The sequence below is a fragment of the Chroicocephalus ridibundus genome, chromosome 2 (assembly GCF_963924245.1).
Source record: "Chroicocephalus ridibundus chromosome 2, bChrRid1.1, whole genome shotgun sequence".
In the NCBI taxonomy this organism is placed as follows: Eukaryota; Metazoa; Chordata; class Aves; order Charadriiformes; family Laridae; genus Chroicocephalus; species Chroicocephalus ridibundus.
In genome coordinates this window covers 31,229,072-31,250,753 of record NC_086285.1, presented here as the reverse complement: position 1 = coordinate 31,250,753, position 21,682 = coordinate 31,229,072, and the positions used below count along the sequence as shown (strand labels likewise).

The following is a 21,682-nucleotide window of genomic DNA, read 5'->3' as shown; positions in this document are numbered from 1 at the left end:
CTGTCTTTGATCCTGATCTGTATGTTCCTGAATCCAGATATGGAATCCAGTTCCTGTCCATTGCTGAGTCCAGTCTGGGACTTTCCCAGTGCCTGCCAGTGACATGATCATCATCCTGGGAGCTCGATACTGTGTTTGTATATCTTGTATGTATTTTATTATTTTCTTAGTAATATTATTATATTTTCTTTTTATTATTAATATTTCATTAAAGTAGTTTAGTTTCTTTTCAACCCATAAGCCTCCTTATTCTCTCTCTCTCTCCTTCTCTTCTGGGAGGGAAGAGAGAGTTTAAAGAGAGCATCTGTCATTCGTTTAATGGCCAACCTAGCCTAAACCATGAAAAACTCTTTAGAAGAAGGCTAAGAGGAGGTGGACACAGGCAATATGCTCATAAATATAGGGGGTGACCACAGCCACTGTAAAGAAACCTGAACTGTGCTCAACACAAAGGGCACCACAAGTTGGCCTTTGTTTCAGAAAAATGGCACTACCAGTTGAGCAGATCACCTGGCTGTGTAAATGGTCTTTGTACTAAAATTTAAGTTTATTGTGTAAAAATGTGGTCATTCTACTTTGCCCAAAAGAAGTTTCAGAATAGTCATTATATCTATTCTGTGTTTTACAAGCAGTCCTAAGGATAGGCTCTAGGCCAAATACACAGCCCCTCTATAGTCAGGGCACCTTAGATACAGGCTTGGCTGAGACAGCTGTGCTCATAGGAGGAAAATTTTTAGATGCATTTTGCACTTTAGAGCATCAAAAGTAAATTTACCTGGTGTAAACATATCCTTTGTCTTGCCTATCTCTAGTTATCTTGTCTGACCAACTAGGGGGCCACTCATTAGGCAACAAACTCATTGACATTAGACAGAAAAAATGTCCTATATTCCTTTCTAAGAAGGGCCTGTCCCATGTTTACATGGTGTTCATAGGTATCTGAAATTCGCGGTGACTTCATGTCTTTTACAAGATTCAGAGGATCTTAGGACACAAGTTTGGGGTGCATGTCAAAATTCAGGCTACTCTTGGGATTAGCTATCCGAGAGCCTGGCTTATAGACTTTTCCTTTTTTACGTAAAAGACTATGAACCATGATCAAAAGGGGCTTCTTCTCAATAGCTATGAATCTTTTAATATGAAATTTTATTTGCAATCACACACAGGTAAGTTTCTTTTGTACTTCTGATCCTTTTGTTCCAAAGTCTTGTTTAAGTACTGTAACTTCAATAGTCTCTTGCACAGACAGAGTTACCACTGGTAACTATTTATCTTTAGGTAAGGTGGTATGTGATCAAATCAATAGCTGGACTCCAATCCCCTGAAATGAAACATGGATAAGTCCCTTAAATATATTTTGCATATAGACATAATTGGTGGTACTTTGAAGTCCAGCCCTACATATCCAATGGGTACACCAAGACAGATAACATCCAGGATTCTAGACTTAATGGATTATTAAATGAAAGACTTACTTTTGGTTATAAAATTCTGTCCTACTGGCATAACAATTCTGCACAAGTTTCCACAGCACAGAAAAGCACATCAAAAGTAGAAGCAGAGGTAGAGGCAAGAAGAGATCGCTGGTTTCTGCTCGGTAAACCATGAACTCTGGGTCTTTTACATGCATAAAGTGCTGTCACAGTCCTAAGGAAAAGACAAAAGATAGAAAAGTTAAAAATGGTACCTCTCTGGCATCATTTTCCAGGGAACCAGAAACTCTATTCATTAGAAAAGGTTATAATTTTGTTTGTCAAGATGGATATTCATAGCATTAATCCATGAACTCTTCTTTGCTAGAACTACTTAAATAAGATAAATACTTTTCTCCTTCCCAAAGAAGGGTCTTTGACCCAGATCACCATAGTTGAAGACAAAACAATGTTTTTCAAGATGATTTAATAACTTACAATTTCCTTATCAAGAATTTGGGGGAAAAAATAGTTTACTGTAATATTCAGTTATAGATTAGGATGGTAGGTAAGGATGCATGCAAACACACACACACATCACCGCTAATTCCATCTGCTATAAAGTTTCTCATAGGAGACCAAAAATGAAACATGCTTACCAGTAAAGATAGGCTTATACACTGTGTAGAGGTGATTTTACTCTATGCCCCTTATATTTCTGCATGAGCATGGATATTTTGCTTAATATTCACCTATTACATTTTTTGTTGCTGTCTGGATTAATTCTGACCAGATGGTTTCAGGGAAAGACAATTTGTGTATGTTATAAATCACAGCTGTGTTAGTTTCTAATTTTTAAGTTGCTTTATATTGTATTTTCTCCATCAAAAGCATAAAATCAGCATAGCATTATTGTGCTTCAGATTGAAACCTCAAACAAAACCATTATTTACACATCTGCAAAATATTCTATCTCCTGATTTTTTGCTTCTGGTAAACAATTATCATCAGCAAGCGACCACAAATCCCATTTGATTATTGAATCGGATTTAGGTAAACCTCCCAGACTATAGGACAGCTGGTATATGCACATAGTCTGAACACCTGCCATGGGCAAAATAGTCTTAACTAGGGGATTTTTTACTTAATTTAATTCATTGCCAGTTAACATCAACTTCTGGTTACCGATTCAGGTACTGGGAAAAAAAGAAGACAAACAATCAAACAGAAATTTAAGTAAGCCTTTCCTCCCTCTTCTCCAGGCTCAACTTAAGCCGAATATCCATACTTCCCTCTTCCTCATTTCAACTTGTTTCCACTGCAGGTTACAGTCAGTCCGTCCTTCTCCCTTTGGAGAGGGAATGGGCAGCACAGGAGGACGTTATGCACCTAGCAGTTTCTCTCTGCTGCTCCTCCATGTGTCTAACTGGGCTTCCTATGCCCCAGTGTGGATCTCCCATGGATTGCAGTCCCTCACCTGGTGTGCATTGACCACGCAGTCTCTCAGGGGTGTCCCTGTCCCAGCGTGGCCATAGTCCCACACCCTGCCAGGTGTGACCAATACACACATACAGCAAAGCTAACAAATGTAGGATGCACTAGACTTACAACACATATGCAAGCCAACTCTGCACCATCAGTGCCAGCCAGGGCTCCAACCTTAGTTTCACAGTATAAGTAAGAAGAACTGATCTCTGTGTGTGCACCTCCATCGATGGTAACCATTAAAGTAAAAGCTGATGTGTCCATCTATGTAATTTTAGACCTGTGAGTCCTAATAGAGTCAATAAGTCATTCAAAGCTTTCTATCAGATGTTTCATCAAATGAGGAAGCGGGGCGGGGGGGGGGTCATGCTGAATCTTCAGAAATAGGCAGAGCCTACTCTCTCTCTGAAAGAGACTCTAGCACTCCTTCTGTCTGCAGGACCTCAACAGTTTCCACTGGTCCCCTGGGGACTGTGGTCCTGCGAGGGGGCTGCTCTTCACAGTGACAGGCACTTTGCACTTCCATCTGAACTAAGGCAGCCTGAGGGAGAAAATGATCAAAAACTTACTCAATCTAATTGAGCCTGGAAAAACAGTCTGAATATTGATTTGTGTCCCCTTGACCTTTTTGAAATTAAATAATTGGCCCTCAGGAAGAAAAAGCTGCACGCCGCTGACGTAAATAAAGATATTAATTAGGTCCTGACAGAATATGTTCAAACTTCTCCTAGTTCTACAAATTAATTTCCATGGCAAAGCAAAGAGTATACAGCACAGTGTCAGAGTTATTAAGCTAATTAATAAAATGTATATTGGATTGTGACAAGCAAAGTTGAAATATTAAAAAAAATTAAACTGTAACCTGGGTTCAAGTCTCCACATCTGGAATCTTCCTCAGACACGCTTACTAGAGAAAATATAATTTTAAAGACATTCTTAAAAGGCGATTTTAGATTTATTATGTACATTAAGGTGAAAGAAAAATCAAGTTGTTGATATTATTGAATAATGTACCATCAGCAACAAACTAACAAGGGGTATGTCTGATCTATTACTGTCTTAGTGATGTCTGGGTTTTATTAGATAATGCCCAACCTTTATACATTTGTGGTTAGAAGAATTCGTCCCATACTAATAAAAATTAGATATATCATCTTCCTTACAAATCAAAAGGTTCTGATCTGTTATTTATATTTGATAACTTCTGATAAAGTGTCAGTTAGCAGATTTGCTGCCTCCAGAACCAGGCCGCAGTGACACCACCATGTTATCTCTCCTCAGCAGACAGAACCTGAGTGTCACACCCTGACTCAATTACTCTGAAAATTGTACGAAACACACTGCATTCTTAAAAGCATACACTTTACAAGTAATTTGCGGCCTTTGGCTTCACGAGCTTCAATAGGCGTGGTGTAGAAGAAGAATGAACCAGGGAGTCTGGGTCCGATGGGCAGCTCCCATCCTGGGGCTGTGCTGCAGGGCAGGGGCAGGTCAGAGCTGTCCCCCGTCCTGCCTGCTGTGACCCTGGGCAGAGGCTCCCAGACGTGGCAAGGAGGCCATGGACAGAGCTGATCCCCGGCCCATGAGAGCTGCTCTCAGCTGAGGCCCCGCCGGGCCCCTGCCTTGGGCACCATGTCGCAGCTGGCCTGGGCCTGCTGCAGGCCCTGCTGAGCCACAGCCTGGCCCCAGCTCGCAGGCAGGCGGCCTGGCCTGGCCTCAGCCCAGCCTTGTCCCAGGGACCTGCTCGCCCATCTGGAGCCTGTGTCTGACCCCGGTTCCCCTCACCAGGCCTCTGGGATGACATCCTGGCCCAGCCTTGGCCTTTCCCTGTCCCCAGGGAGCTGCCAGATGGCCGGGGCTGAGACTGCCCTCAGCTGCCCCCAAAACTGTTGGTGGGATGTGCCCTGGCTGCAAGGTCCTGCCCCACAGTTCCCAGGAGCCCCCATGGCCCCTGGTCCACAGCAAACTGCTGACCCTCACTGTGCCCCAACACAGAGTCTCTGGAAAGCTTTGCTTGACATAGTATCTCCCTTTCCTTCCCTCCTGTCTCACTCAGGAGACACTTCTAATCTTCCACCACATACCTAAGCTTGTACACACATATGTCCAAGTAGAATTACCCAAGTCAATCTTACTTACTTCAAAACTGCTCAGCTGCTATAGGGCTTACAAACAGTTTGTAAAACCAAAGATGATGGGACAATCTGGTTTCTAACTGAACATCTGCATGAAATTAAATGAAAGGTGAGGTTACAAACTCAGAGGTATACCTCCATGGGCCGATCATAATAGGATTCCCATGAGGAAGAAGGAAGACAATGATGTTATGTATCACACCAGATATCAGCTGGCTGACAGCAGTGGAAAATTTGAATCAAGGAGAGAATAACTGGAAAGCTGTACACATGAAATTATGATTAAACTCTTTGCCCTTTTCTCCATTGGTGGGATCAATTCACTTCACACATAAATCATTTCCAGCCAAGAAGAGGTTGAAAACTTCATGGAAAGTCTTGAGACAAGTGAGCCTCAGGTGTGGAACGACAGCTCGCAGAAATAGCTCTATTTTCTGATTTTCTTAGTTTGCAATCCAAAAGAGAAAATAACATTTATAAATCATAAGAGCTGTTACCCCTGCTGTGGTTGCACTCTAAGTCAACATCATCTAGCATCATCACTATTAAAAATGCTAAGTAATTCTCCAGGTACAGCCCAGGATGTAGAACTCCTAGAAAACAAAAAGCTGTTCTAAGGTTATGTCCTTTTAAAGTATGGCCTCTTATAATCACATTTTTTCAAGTACTACTGCACATTAATTCAAGTTTTAAAAGTTCATTGAATAAAATCTAAGCCATAAGCTTGCTGTATAACAAGATTTCTTTGGAGACTCTGCTTTAAATCAGTAGTTCTTCAATACATCAAATGACAGTCACATCATGTTTTCTTTTCCCCATTCAGTCATTGAGATATGACTCTGAGCAAAGAAAGTATCATAAAGGCTTAGTTATTTTAAGCTTTGCCATATCTTAAGAACAATCACTTATCCTCCAGATAAACCATCTTGCTACAGATATCACATAAATAGCTTTATTCATTTGGAAAAATTTGTCACTATACCTTACAAAAATCATTCAAACAAATAACATAAGAGCTGCAGTACATATCTCTTCAGTAGAGAATCATTTAGAAATAGATTTGGACCTCAGAACCCAGACAAGAAGAGTTAAGAATGAATCACCTGAAGACCTGATCAGAATTTATAGATAGCAGGAAAAGATGCTCATAATGGCAGCACTGAGTTCTAGGCCTGTTGGTTACTGTACTGCCATAAATTATTAAGAAAATTTGCCCTGGGGAGGCAACAAAGGCAACTGAAATAATCATTAAAGTTTAGTGGAATGACAATGATTGTCCTCAGTAGTCAGCCACACAGCTTTTACGTGTCTGTGAAGCATGTGGATATTACCAAAGCTTTCCCAGATAACCATACTGAAAAGACCGTTACAAGTTCAGGGTATGAACAGCAATAATTGAAGTCACAAAAAAATTGGCCTTCACATGGCAAGGGCTATTGTTATAAGCAAGAATTTAACAATTTATTGTACTGAGCACTCAAGTTACTTTGCTGGTTACAAAAGTAAAATAATAAGTAAATTGTGATTCATGGCCATACCTTTTTCTTAGGGAAAAAAAAAAAAAAACCAAACAAAAAAACCCAAAACATTACTACAGACTTTATTTATTTTATTTGTCTCTAGAAATATTTCCACTTTTTTTTTTTTTTGCATTTCCAGATGCTGCTACTATAATGCATATAGTAACTCAGCTGTGTCTTAGCAAAACCCTTAAGTTTTGTCCTCCTAAAACTGTCTGGGCTTGTTCACGGCAAAGCACTGTACTGTCACCAAAAAGCTAAACAAGGCTTTGAAGTTTTCTGAAACTCTTTTTTGTCAAAAAAAGCTTCCAGGATTACACTCACTTGATAGGTGAGAGTAGTACTGTTGATTAGACCTCTAAATCAGCTGCCAGAGAAAGAGAAAGTAAGCCGCACCTGAGGGGATACAAATACCAGCATAGCCAGTGTCAATGCTGAAAGTCCTACAGACCTCTGTGTTTCCCCTGGGGAATAACATATTCAGATGCTTGTAGATCTAAAGAATATACAAATCCTACCCACTTCTTCCACTGGAAAAAGAAATAAAGTCATGAAGACTTCTAGTCATTACTTCAGGTATATTCAGATGTTAAACAGACTTTGTCCCAAACTCTTTCTTATATATATCTCCATCTCAGCAAGAACAGTGTATCTGTTTTTGAGAGCAAAACCAAATTTGTTTACATGAAGTTTGGGAAATAATTTATTATTAAACAATTTTTGCAGTGACTGTGCAGTGCTAACAGCTGGTTAATTGTTATACAAGAGGTTTATAAATAGTTAGAAAGCCAGCTTCTAATATTTCACTGATTTACCAGGAACTACCTACAGGTAGACAATAATATTGGGAAGAAGTTAGTCAGAATCACCTGGAAGGTAACCTATTTCACATTTGGGGCTGGGTGGTGGGGGAGAAAAGGCACAGCCTTGCTGACCTGGCAGGAATAGGGAAATACTACATGCAGGCAAATGAATGAAGGGAACAGCTCTGCTCCATTTTTAAAATAGAAGCTGCAGGCTCAAACAGAGCAAAGTCAGAATGTAATCAGAGTCTAGATAATCTCAGCAACTGAAAACATGTGAAGGAATTTGGAGTTGAAAGTGGCTGCACACAGAACCAAAAGAACTTTGTTGTCTGCTATTACTGTATGTTCAGCAATGAGGGGTTTGGGAGGAATTCACTGCAATTTATTATTAGATGGAAATCAAATTTGAAGAATCATTGGGATCTACTCAATGTAAAGTGCAATCCAAAGTATTTGGGGATATTCATACCACAAGAAGTTTTTCAAAATATTTCTCCTTTCCTAGTTACCAGGACTAATATTAGCTGCACGTGAATATCAAATGTAATTCCATTTCAAGTATTTTTTTCTTAAAACAGTATCCTAAATTCAATCTCTCCTATAAACGGTTCTGTTAAAGGCAGTTGTTTCAAATACCAACATACCAACCCACATCTCTACTGGGGAAGAGAAAGAAAGGGAGTATGAGGAGAGGAGAGAATTTATAAGCTCCAACTATAGATTAGATATGCCTTCTTCATTCTTTCATTCCACATACCATTCATCTAAATATTTTTCTCTTTTTTAATTCAATCCTCTATATCCTCTCCATAAGTATTTTAAAAAGAATTGAAAATAAAAGTGCTTAGTATTGCTTTTGGCTATCCAAATTCAGAGAGTTTAAAAGCTCAATAAATCAATTAACAAAAAAAAGGCTTGATCCAACCAGAATTATTTTTGAAAACTGCATTTTGATTTTGACCTATTCTTTAACATATTATGATAAATTAAGTTGTTTTTACGATTGCCAATATTTTTTTTTCGTAAGAAGAAATCAGCCCTTCCTGGGCAAGAAACCCGTCAACTCTCACAACTCTCAAAAATCATCATTATTTTTTCAGTGTGAAAACATTTATTCCATGAATTCATGATCAATACCTACTTTATGTTTGCACTATTTAGTCCACATTATATGAACCAGATCTAATGCACTTTTAAACTGCTTAAATACTGCAGAAAGGATGCGATGTGACTATAGGCAGCAACCAAAGATTTGTCATAGGTACAAATAGTGCCAGGTTTTATGGCTATCTCAGCTATGTCTCTCCACTACCAGTCTGTGTGCCAGGTGTGTCAGAGAAGAATGGAGTGTATTAGAGCAAGAAAGGAGTCTTCCCTGGTGTGGCTTTACTGAGGATATTGCAAGAGTGTTGCAATTTAGAGCAATCCAGAAACTGCTCTAGGTCAGTGAATGCACCCCATCTGAAAACTGAATATCCATAAGATGATCTATAACAGGAGCCTAAGGAAGTCCCTATCCCTTGTTTCTTTCCCTTAATGGAACATCAGTGCAGATCTAATAGTGAAGCTCCTCAGAAAACCTGTTAAATCTTGATTAGAGGGATAGCGTAAGATAGAAGAACATTTCTAATAATGGAGGGAGTAAAGCTAAAAAGGAATGAAAGCTTGCCTGTGGGAAAGTGAGACTAAGAAAAGCCAGTTATTTCTTTTTTTTTTTTTTTTTAAATTATCCTATACATTGCAGTATTTTTGAGGAAGAGTCAGTCCGTTACAGATCCATGAATTTGAGAGGCACTAAAAATGCTTGGTCTGGACTTCTTTTCAGTGAACCTTTGCCTTTCACATCATTGCCTTACATCTGCAATTTCCAAATCGTTATTCGATTGCCAAGCTATTGTACACATTTCAGGATGCCAGCCAAATTCTAATAATGGCATCATTAAGAGAGAGCTATTGCAATGGTAAGCGCTGTATTACTTTGCTCATTTTGCCAATCAATGATGTCAGTAATATCCTGTTCTTTAGGAACCCTAATTAAATTCTTTCATTGAAATAATCAACATTTGTGTTTCCAACCACTTTGCAACTACAGTAATTCTTTGTCTGCCAGCTGTGAGAATTTCCTATCCTACCCTCTCACATCAGCAAACTGAAGGGGAAAAGTTCATTTCACACTTATATAATGTATTCATGGTTGAGGTAGGTAACAGACATATTTTGCTTGTAATACTAAAGCCTAAGCCACAAGCTAAGATAGCTTGGAATAGACTCAAGTCAAATAAATAATTTATCAAATGCAGTCTTAACAAAGTGTCTTCAGAAACCACTGTTCTTTAATTAGTAGATCAAACAGCTAATTCACTAATTGACGCAGGAAGAATATGATCAGTCTTCATTTGTATCCAAATCAACCAAAACTAACAAACAGTATACTTTAATTATATCAAAAGTCATTTGCAGAAGGTTTGCATATGAGTAGGACTCTGGTTCATGAATTCTAATATACAAAACTAGCCAAAAACCATGCCAGCAAAAGAGATTAAAAACAAAGACGCAGACTACCTGCAAGATAAACTTCAGAAGAATGTTCTGCTGTGCACTTTTGACCCTATTACTACCAGTGTTACACATAATGCATAGTGGCTTGAATCTAGAGCCAATAATTATTTCTTCCATAATGCAGAGCCTGATGCCTGAGCTTTAGGTGGTATCCACTGCCAAGGAGAGCCATTAGCTCATAGTAGAAACCCAGAGAAATGTTCTGGCTAAGCAGAAAGCACAGTGCCAAAAACTACCACGTAGGAAATGTGAAACACAGGAGCATAAGCACCCTTATTTACCTGGGATCCACAGCTTAGAAATTCTTTTCTGAAATAAAGGGATCTATTCAAAATATCCCGTTAAAGAAAGGCTCTTGCTTTTCTTTGTACATAGATTTTCTATGGGAGATAGTAGCTAGAACCCTCCTCCTTGAAAGCTTCATGTCTTGGGAAGACTGAAAAGGTTAAAAAACCCACCTCTTCCATTTCACAGAAGGGTGAAGCCACCTTACACCCTGTCCATTGAAGCTTTGATACTGTGCAGAAAAGTATGGAAGATTCTACATGCAGAAAAAGCCTAGAATCATAGAAAATTTTAAGTTGTAAAGGACTTCTGGAGGCAGTCTAGTGCAACCTCCTGTTCAAAGTAATCTGATCTAATTTCAGAGCAACCTGATCTAACTTGACACTTCACACGGGGCTTTGTCCAGACAAGTTTTGAGAATGTCCAATGTTGGAGATTCCACAGCCTGTTACACTGCTTGGTTATCCACAGTGAGTGCACTTTTATTTCTTTAAGTCCAGTTTTGTACTGTTTTTTCTTGTCCTTTCATCACGTACCTCTGAGAAGAGTCTTTATCTTGTCTATAGCTCTCCGTTAGGTACTGGAAGACATCAATCAGCTCTTCCCTTTACCAGGCTAAACAAATGCATTTCCCTCAACACAACTGTCCCCATTATCAGCCACTGAGATGTGCCCTTTGAAATTTCTTGGAATGGACTTTGATCACATTGCCCATTGGTCTAGCCATTTCTCCACCCACCTAATGCTTTATCTGTCCAGTCCATATCTCTCAATTTGACTAAGAAGATACCATGGGAAGCTATGACAAAAGTCTTGCTAACGTTAAGTTAAATGATATCTACTGCACTCTCTGTATCCAATGAGTCAGTCATTTGAACACAGAAGGAACTGAAGCTGGTCAGGCACAATCTGCCTTTGATAAACCTGTGCTAACTATTCATCCTCCTTGTCTTTCACTATGAAAAAGTCTTCTAGAAGAACATGCTCCATACTTTTCCTAGGCACAGAAATGATGCTTACCAGGCTCCAGATCCCTTTTCTTGCCTTTTAGATGGGCGTAACATTTCCTTTCCTTGGCCAATGGGGACTTCCCACAATTGTCACGAGCTTTCAAAGACAATAGGAACTGTGGCCTTGCAATGTTGGATAGTGCACACTTGCAGGCACCCAACCTGGTTGCAGACCTGTGTCTATCCAGTTTTCTTAAATAGTCCATAATTTGATCCTCCTCTACCATGTGTAGCACTTCTCTCCCTGAAACAACAGACCTTGCCACTAAAGACTGAAGCAAAGAAGCTGCTGAGTAGGTGATTTTTCCACACTTTTCATCATAAAGTCTTCAGCCTGATGGCACAGCTCAAACCCACATTTTCTTCAGTCTCGCTGTTGCTGCCAATGTACCTGTAGAAGCCTTTCTTTTTATCTGAGCTTTGGCCTCCTAATGACATGCCAGCATGCCTTGGTGACGCTTCTGTATTTCTCCTATATTCAGTTCCCATTTTCATTCCCTTATAAAGGATTATGACTCCATGGTTGTTAGTGTACTTAATAAGGTGGGAGAGTCCTAGGTTTTGGACTCTGTTGCATAAATTGGTTCTGCAGTTTAATATCAATAAATGAACAATACTTCTTAATTGAATTTACTGATCTATCTCCATTTGGTCATCCTTCTCCAGCCTATGGGGCTGGCTTTCTATTCTGTACTGTTGCTGTGTTTCTGCTGTGAAGGAGTAGAAAATACCAGCTTAGCCAACATCCTCGTGAGTAAGGTGCTCCTGAAACATGAGAGATCTAGCTGTGAACCTCCTCAGGACAGTGTGGGACTTGGGTGCATGTCTGAATTCAGAGCCAGTGAGATTCTCTGACCACCCGCTTAGGGTACAAAAGGACACATTTTTCTTTTGCTACAGTTCAGAAACAAATGATTGGTGCTCTTCCTAAGGAGAGTACTACAGTTTGCTGCTATGTCTGCTCTGAAGATATTAGATGAACTGAGTGTCTCAGAGGTCTCAGGCGGTAGAACACATACTAGGTTCATGTCAAGAGGGCATAATGGAAAAGAAATCAAGAAATATTTCATTTCAAGAAGAAATAAATCATATCCTAAAGAGATTATACAAATTGGATCGGGAGGATTTAAGATACAAGCTAGTGGTGGTCTGAGCTAAACATTATCTCCAGGTTTTAGGTCTAAGTGACAGATGGCTGATACTGTCCATAGTAACTAGAGAAGGGAGGAACAGACCTTGGAATAGTGATGAGCTTTCTCTAAGATGATGTCTGGACATTCACAAATTGGTGACAGAAATATACGTTAGGATTTTACATTGAACAGGAGACGCATGAGGTCAAAGAGAGAAAATGTGTTTCCATGTGCGCACAGTACTGAAAGATATCGGCCTTACTAAGCATCAACACTGTTGTGTATCTGTGACACTTTGTGTCCCTGTCCACATCAGTCTGTTCCACCGCTGCTCAGAACTGCTGGGTACAGGGGAACTGCGGTGATAAGTGGGTGCCCATGCAGAGGGCTTTGTGTTGGGCAAGGAAATTCTGTGCCCTTTGGTGGAGTGGTGAACAACAGGACCATTTGTTTGGTGCTTCTAGTGCAAACATGAGTGAAGGACACAGCCTACAGAGGTGGGACTGACTGAGGATCAGAAAGGGAAAGAGAAGGCCCAAACTGTGGCTGCCCCCAAACTCACTTGTTGCCCAAAAGGTCTAATAATGCTATGTTTTCCAGTGGTGTCAGGATGCTTTTTTGATATCAGCAGGAGGAAAGATTCAAATAACATTTTCTGTGACTGGCACAGACAGAATAATGAATTTGGAAAAAAACCAAAATGACGGAAGAGCCAGACATACAGTCTCACTGGAACCAATAAGCTCAGAAGAAAAGGACTGAAACTTTGACTAAAAGAACTCACCAAAGATGAATTTGGAACTCCACCAACCTCAGTTACTATTAAAGAAAGAGAAGACTTTACTCTCTTAATTGAGAAGCAGAAAGAACATTCAAAGAGCAAGTCAGGATAACATATTTGAAAAGCAATTTAGGAAAGGCAAGGCTGCTGTAAAAATAGTCTCTCTATAGTCAAGATACACTGTTTTACTTAATGTTCAGGGTTATCAGCAGCAATTTTTATCTCTCCACACATCAAGTAGAACCATTGTTTTAGTGTGAAAAGGAAGGGTACTATAGAGATAAGATTTGGTGCTAAACCAAAGTTAGCTCTCTGATACTTTTAGTAGTGGTCTAAGAATAAAAATAAATGCAAATGAAAATATTCACTAGATGTTATCAAAGCAGAAGGCAAGAGCCTATCAAACCATCAAATATTATTTAGTTCAAGTATAAAGTCCATATCGATAGAAAGTTAGTTAATTAGCACTAGGCACAGACATTTCTTTGGATCACATTCAAACTAGGAGTGGAAAAAATTGTTCAAATTGAGCAAATAATCTGTGAAGGCCTCTAAAGGCTGCTTTACCAGCAATAGGAACAAAAGAGAATTTGTACTTCTTAATGGATTTTTTCCCATTAAAATAATAATTTCACTGCATAATTAACTAATAGAAATCCTGGAAGAATAGAAGAATAGCTGCATATTTTGCCAGTTACTATAGTAGAAAACAGAGATGTTACTGCCTTCCTTTCCATTGTCTTCTGTCTACATATATCCTTTTTATTTGCCTTCTATCTGACTGCTGAGTCTATGCATCCTTTCAACATGCGCAGCTTTCAACACTGTTATTAGAAACAAAAAAAAGGACAAAAGTGAAAACTGCATTTGTTTTTAATTGTGCACTGAAAAAGACAGATCCCCTTCCCATGCTTATAAGCCACATGGGAAAGAACTACATTTTTTAATGGTACGATTAGATTGTTTTGCTTTACCTGGCATTCCCTGCCATAATTGCAGAGTCCCCATCTGTCAACAGAGACACTGAAATTTGGCAATGACTTGATAAATGTCTCTCACAGTGCCAGTGTTGTTGGTGTTCCATGTCACAGAGACAGTGATAATAACAGCTATTGTTTCTTGGGGCAACAAAATACTTCTTTAGATTTAGTGACTGCTTGTCATGGATTATACTAGCTATATGCACCTTTTAGCTGAATTTCATTCAACTCAGGCGGCTGACTGTTTTGAAAACCATGTATTACTTCCTGTATATGCTTTAAGCAAATAAAAGCGTAGGACATTTACATGAATCAACTAAGAATTATTTGTGATCTCCTAGAGACCAAATCTTTCTGGATTCATTCTAATAGCAAAAAGGTCAGGCAGGACAGTTGCTGACTGGTTCCTGGCCTGAAAGTCAAAACTTTTTAGAAAAGTCTCCTAATCATCAGTTCATACATTATTTTGGATGCAGAGGGGAAGGTGAAATGCACAGTTCAACCCAGGAGTGGTCAAAATTTTGCCATGAATACATCATAAAGAATAATTTTTTAAATTCTAATTTTTCCCTTTGATCCACAAAGCGATAACAATTTATTTGGGGTTTTTTATAGGATATTTATCAGTTGGAAAGCATTTTATAAGGAGTTGATTGGAGAATGTCATATTTGTAATTGGAGCTGTCTGTGTTGAATTCAGTGATAACACGATAAGTCTACGTGCCAACGCTGGGAATCATGGAATTATATTGCTGGCATGCAGAACAAACAATATAAATTTAAAATTTGCTTTCCACATTTTAGGGTAGCTAAAATTTGCTTTTCCATGGGATCCACTAGCAAAAAGTTCATGAACCAAGTAAAACCATTCAAAATTTTGCATATCTGTGGAAAGGCTGTGTAGCGTTCAACTAATGTTAGCAGTTCTAAATGCTGCAGATTGCGTGCTTTAGAGTAGGCTAGAAAATGAAAAGTGGAAACAACTTCAACAATTTCTTCAAATTTAAGTTAACTTGGAAAAAGAAAACTAATAATCAGAGAAATTTAGATTTAGAAAGGGGATTCTGTATCAGGAACCATCTTTTTCCTGGTTATTCCCTATTACCTGGGAAATCATTTGTGTATAAATGTTTGTCTAAAACACAGTTTAGTCATGCAGCCTCAAAGAAAATCTTAATGCCTATATGTCATGTTTTCGTGATCTGATAGTGAAATTTCTACAAATTCTGCTTGGAGCCACTGAGTTCAACACATTAGCTCTCTTTAACAGATTGCATGATGGTACATACTACATCTGAAGTTAAAGGTTTTCTCTCTAGTCAAACCTGCTCTAGTTTAATTAAAGGTGCGATTTCAACTCCACAAGACAAGCGATGTGATAAATTTGTCTTCTATAATTCAGTTCACACTTCATAGATATTTTTTAAGTCATTTTCATCTCAGGTTAAATCAACACATGGCAAGATTGCACAGAGTGCAACCTCATGGACAGACTAAATCAAATTCCTTCTAACCAATACGAAAATACATTGGTAAAACTTCAGCATGGTATACACTAACAGGACTAGTAGTTGTAGAAAAAAAAAGTGATACGTGGCTCTTAGATAGCATAGCCAACTGTGGAAATCTGTATGTCTAAAAAGGAGACTATGGAAAAGGTAGCATAAAAAACCAGAACAGCATTGCCTAAATAGCATAATAAAAATTTCCAGCTTGTACCAGCTGAACCTTATTTTCACAATTCCTGGGAACATGCTTTCACTGTTCTATTTTTTATTCTACAGCCTGCGTCAAGTATTAAAGAGTTTAATACACCTACTCTTTGGTATTGCACAGTTTTCATAGCTGAGATGCATAATTAGGCTTTGATTTGCAGTTTCTAATTAGTAGCAGAAACAGTATCTAAGTAACAAGCTGTAGTACAGAACTACCAGATTTAAGGAGGCAAGAGGCATAATAATTTAAATTACTCCTACATGTTGTTGGAGTTGGTTTCAAAAAAACGTAGTTTAAAAATTCTTGCTTAAAAATCTAGACTTGGAAATAATTTTGAAAATCTGTAGTACTACAAACTGAGATAACAAGCATAATTTCTTCAAATATGTTGCTCTATCTCATGAAAGATATAGCAGATGCAGAAGGAGTCATGGCACAAGAGAAGAAATTATTAGAATATATATATCGAAAGTTCATAATATTAACTAAATGGAAGATCTTTTGAGACATTACAAGTGTATGCTCACTGACAGCATAAGAATTTCTTAAATTCCCATACCAGAGGACTAAGGAGTCCTGGATCTGGCCTGAGATCAGCTCCAGTGCTGAGGAATGGGGGTTGGGATAATTTCACCTCCCAAAGAAACTTGTTCCGATCTTCAGTTGCTGGAGAAGGATCAAATCCTGATTTACAAAGTTTTGTACTCCTTGTAATATTTTTTGTTGGTACTAATTATTCCAATAGTCTTGTTCAGTTCCTCCTTGAACTTTGCTAAATCCATCGATTCAAGGACTCGTCACTCTCAAAGCAACAGTTCCTTTTGCTTTGTGTCATAAAAAAGAGATAAAAGAGACAATCTGAATTACTAAACTATTCAACTTTGAGTTCACTATTATTTGCAGCTTTCCAAAGTAAACATAGCTAGGTTTTAAAACTGCCTTCAGGTTAAAGTGTTTCTCCCTGTACCACATCTTGTCACCTCTATCTGACCTCTCCATAGTCTTTCAATATCCTTTCTGAGATGGAGTAAGAGTTACAGTATCGTTGCTGAGATCAGATTGTTGATTTATTGGGATAGCAGCTTTATACCGTATTCCTTACTACTCCCCATCCTATTCTTTATTACCGTAACATCTTGTTTCCATTTTGTACAACTGCTGCTCGTTAAACCAGACTCTTCATCCAGCTATACTCCAAAGCAGACAGGCCCATTTCCTGAGTTAATACAGGTAATTTGGAGCCCTGTATGGTAACTCAAAAATTTATGTAACAGCTCTGGAGGCATCTAAAGAGATCTTTTCTCCCCTCTAGAACTGCAGGGAATTAATACTGCTTTCAGATCTCCTACAGGCCACAAATATCAAGCCAAACATGTCATCCAGAAAACAATGAAAAACATGAAGAAAATCTAAGAGACAGATTTACTAGAACTGAAGTAATGCTTTGACTTACCCATTGGGACAAAAAAGTGTATGAACTTTTCCTGTCAGAATTTCGTTCATCCAGACATGACGCCACATGGGGGAAAAAATAGTTCAGGTCTTCATGAGGAGAAAAATGTTCACCTAGGTTGAAGAAGGTAGCCAGCTGGAACTGGATGCACCACAGGCATCAAAGTCCTCATTTCAATCTGTGTTAGCTATGTAAAAAGTGTTCTCTAGATCTGAATATGGGGTTTTTTTCTTCATTGAGGTAAAGTCCTAAATTTATCTTTTCCTGTCTTTACTCATTTAGAAACAGCTCTTACTTACAGAGACCAAATTAAAGCTAATCATCCTTGTATTCCAACAAATGGGATAGAAATCCTTTCCCATTGTCCTTTACAGTACTGTGCAGTACCTACAGCACAGTCAAAACCCAGACAAGTTATCAGTACAGTAGCTGGCTCAGACACCAGCAATAGCATTACTGTAGCAGAAGAAGAGCCCAGGCACACTTCACAGCGAGAGCTCAGCTTCAGGCAGCTGTGACTATATTCTTACCAATACCTAACACAACTAGCTTAAATTCGTCTGGGTTTACTACGGTAAGTTTGAAATAGGTGCACTCATTGATTGAGGTAAAGAAACAGCACAAAGCAGTTCCCCCTTCAGAGCTGCATGCAGCTGCCTTGGCAGCACCGTTCTCAGTTACAAATCTCAGCCGACTCACCCCTGGGCTAGAATTAACAGCATTTGGATTCTGCTAAAAGTAACTCAATTATAATCACCAAAGTTTTTCTTCCTTCACTTACCGCCATGCATTTGACATCAAGTTATGTTCATATCTCTTATGGCCAAGCTGGTTTCTGAAATATTTGCAAAGAGAAAGATTGGTCCATTTGCCCCCAAAGGACAACATGTTCAACGGAGGAAGCAGCACATCACATGGGTGTCACTGTGCTGTCATGCACAGTTTACTGTCTGAATGCAGTCAGGAGGCTGGTGTCAATGTGTGCTGCACTGAGAAACACTTGGAAAAACACAGGTTTTCCCGCCATTGCGAACCCACTTCTGGCACATATTTTAGCTTTATCTACTCTTACTGGTTCCAGTAAGGACATTTGGGACTCATGGAGTTGGGGAAGAGAATGTGCTATCAAAAAAAGAGTGGTTTCCTGGTCATAGTAGTGTAGCCAAAAGAAAAACAGTAATAACACGCAGAGTGATCAGAGGCGGGTTATGCTAGTGATGAGCTTAAACTGTAGGCTTTTCAAGAGCTGTTACTCAGCAACTGAATTACTGAGAACTCTGCCCAGAATAATGACCCAATTCCTTATAATAACATTATATGAATGTTCATCTCTCCCTTTGCTCTCTCAGGCAAGATGCAACAGAAAGAGGAGTAAACAAAAGATGCTGTAACCAGGTAACCATGTAATACGGTATTGCCATTGCTAGTAACAGGCCATCAGCTTCGTACAGAATTATGAGCCCTCGGGACTAAGGCTTGTCAGGCTTGCTCTGTCTGAACTTTTCTTGACCTGCCTCCAGCTTTGTTTTACTTAGTTTAGCTGTGACAGCAATTTCTCATATTAACCATGTGTCTATGGCTAATTTATTTTACTTTTGTTTACCTTTGTATAGTGCAACTTTATATGCTTTTATATAGAAAGCAGTAACTATGCGGATAAGGTATTTATGACTCTAACATGATGATGCAGTGCAGAAAAACGCAGGCCCGGTACAACGGCAGAGCCCTTGAGCAGTGAAGACAGGATGCGGTGACGAGGGCCACAAGGACAGGATGCTGAAGGAAGGGGGACAGGCTGGCACTGGAGACCCCGTGGTTATAGGTCAGGTAAAGAAATGCAGACCTGGAGCTGGACAGAATTGGGTTTAGTGGAAGGTGTCCCTGACCATGGCAGGGCGGTTGGAACTGGATGACCTTTAAGGTCCCTTCCAACTCCCACCAGTCTACGACGCTATGAAAACAAAATACCTATCATAGGGAAAAGCACCATATATAGTACATTCAGGTGTAATGGGGAACTGCGGACCAATGAAGACAGAGCAAAGGTATAAAAGCAAGTTAGCAAATGTATAAAAATCACTCCTAATCAATCCTAGAGTGAACAAGAAGAAACCCTCAACACAAACATTATATTTCTCATGGCAAAGGACTCAAGATGCTGAAAGTTCACTGTAACACCCCAGCAGTACCACCCACATGAAACCCTCAAGCTCAACACCCAGAGGAGCAGTGGAGACATAAGCCTAACACCAGCAGATTGGGTAGGAACTAGGAAGTGTGCGTATAACAATTTTAGCTGTGTTATTATTTTTTCTTCCTTTTTCTGTAAGAATTGGAACTAGACTAATAGTGGTTCTTGAATTAGACTGTTAAATTTTCAATTATACTAACAACGCGTTCTTGACTTTATCATATAGAGGGGGTGTTTCTTCTGTGCCTGTAAACAAGATTTTGAGTGTAACAATGAGCAGACATGAAGAACACTTCTGTATGTGCTAAGAACAAAAAAAAGCCACCTCTCTGGAACAGGAGTACTCTCTGTTTTACATCAATAGTTGAATATACACAGATTAGCCCCGGTGGCTAATTTAATCGCAAACATAGATGATATGAATACTCCCAATTAAGATGAGCTATGATAGCAGCACAGAAAACGTAGTGTGATATAGACAGGAGGTAGGTCAGAAACTTCTGCTTATATTTTGATAGAAAAAAACAACACGGAAGGATTCAGTGATATCAAAGTATATTACATTTAAGTCTGGCTGCTAACATAATTACATATTGCACATAATTAACTTCTAATATTCATTGTCTTGATAGACTGTAGAAACCAATCATGTAATAGGATTCAGAGAAAGTATTGGATGTTTATTTAAAGCAAAGAGTACATCTCAGGAAGGTTAAAATGGACTGAAAACAAAGAGACTCTATTCCCTTCTGCCAAATATCAGATTCTCATCTAAAACAAAATGGCATAAAGCCGCTGACTTCCATCAGGGGGTGATCTGTTACAGGCGTAACGACTCACATGCTGCAGGGCACAAAACAATCTCTAGTGGAGGTTAATGAGAATCCCTGTCTCTGATAATATTACTCCACTATTGCCTGTTTGCTTGCCTCTTCCTCACTGGCAACTTTTCAAGACACTATTCTAAACTATAGAGACAACTCATCTGATTTGGTACAGCAGTGACTAGAAATTCAAATAATATCCTGAAGAGCTACAAAATATCCTATGTTTTTGATTGTTAAGACCACAGTTGATTAGTGACAGCCAGTGCATGGGTTCCTGCACCACACCAGCTCCGTCACAGAAGATTGTTCCACTTCTCACCTTTGGGTTACCACATAATATATTGTCCTTCTCCTAATGAACAACTGTCTCGGGAAAAATAACAATTCAGCACACGACTGTTGACAGGAAAAGACATTTGAAGAAGGTGACGGAGAGAGCCAAATTTATTAAATCTTTACTTGATCCATAAATAATAAAGCCTGCATTTTAGTTTTCATGTAACTGTTTGATGAATGTAGGATTACCTTATTAAAAAAATAAACTCCATCATGCAATTATGACTATACAGTTACCTAGACGTCCTGAATTCTGTTGGGGTTTGTTCAAACTATACCTGATAACAAGGAAAGGAGAAGCAGCTCAGAGGCAGTAGCCCTTCTGCACCAGCTAAACGAACCAGAGAACATGTAAACAAGGCATAGATGACAGAAATAAGATTTTAGATAAAACTGCTAACGTACAGAGATCAGGTTTTCAGAGACACTGAGCAAAATTATTCATATTCTGTAATTAAACATGATGTTCTGTATATAAAAATGTGATCAAAAGTAAAGTACAGTACCTGGTTTTAGTTATATAACTGAGTTGTCTGGTAAAATGTTGGATATTGAGCTAGCAGAAGGTGCCCTCTAACACATAGGGAGACAAGAACTGCTTTTTCCTAAGATTTATCTGGGACAAATATGGCTAAATTTTCAGGAGTCAGATATCCATTCTTCCAGATATAAAATTTCCACTCATCATGTTTCAATGCCAGGAATTTGGATCCAGAGATAGTCCAATGCTATTTCTGCAAAAAAAGGGAATAGGGATGTCAAGTTTCTGAAGCTGGATTTGACAGTACTGAGAAACAGGAAGCATGCTTCCACTGATTGCTGCTTGATTTCATAAGTAGAATAATTAAAAGACCACACACGGAGCCTTTTCCCTGCACTTAGAAAAACATGGCAGTTTCTTTCAATTATTGGTGAACGTTTTTGCCTTTTAGTTGCTGAGTCCTCTTTGCTGACAAGTGAGCAACTGTAAAGCAAAGCTTTCTGTAACCTCTTGGTCTAATTTCATCACAGCTCAAAGCGCAGGCACTTAACCAAGCACTCAGGAACCTAAAA

The 21,682-nt window shown here is 39.0% G+C and overlaps 1 long non-coding RNA gene across 1 annotated transcript in view; it reads right to left on the bottom strand.

Moving 5' to 3' along the window:
• Positions 1 to 1,533: 1,533 nt before the first annotated feature.
• LOC134510919 (uncharacterized) overlaps positions 1,534 to 21,682 on the bottom strand; it is an 86,243-nt gene continuing 66,094 nt past the window's right edge. Inside the window, exons 2-3 of the long non-coding RNA XR_010069755.1 lie at positions 3,760 to 3,804; positions 1,534 to 1,647 (exon numbers count right to left, since the gene is read on the bottom strand). This is a non-coding gene — a long non-coding RNA (uncharacterized LOC134510919). The remainder of the gene's footprint in view (positions 1,648 to 3,759; positions 3,805 to 21,682) is intronic.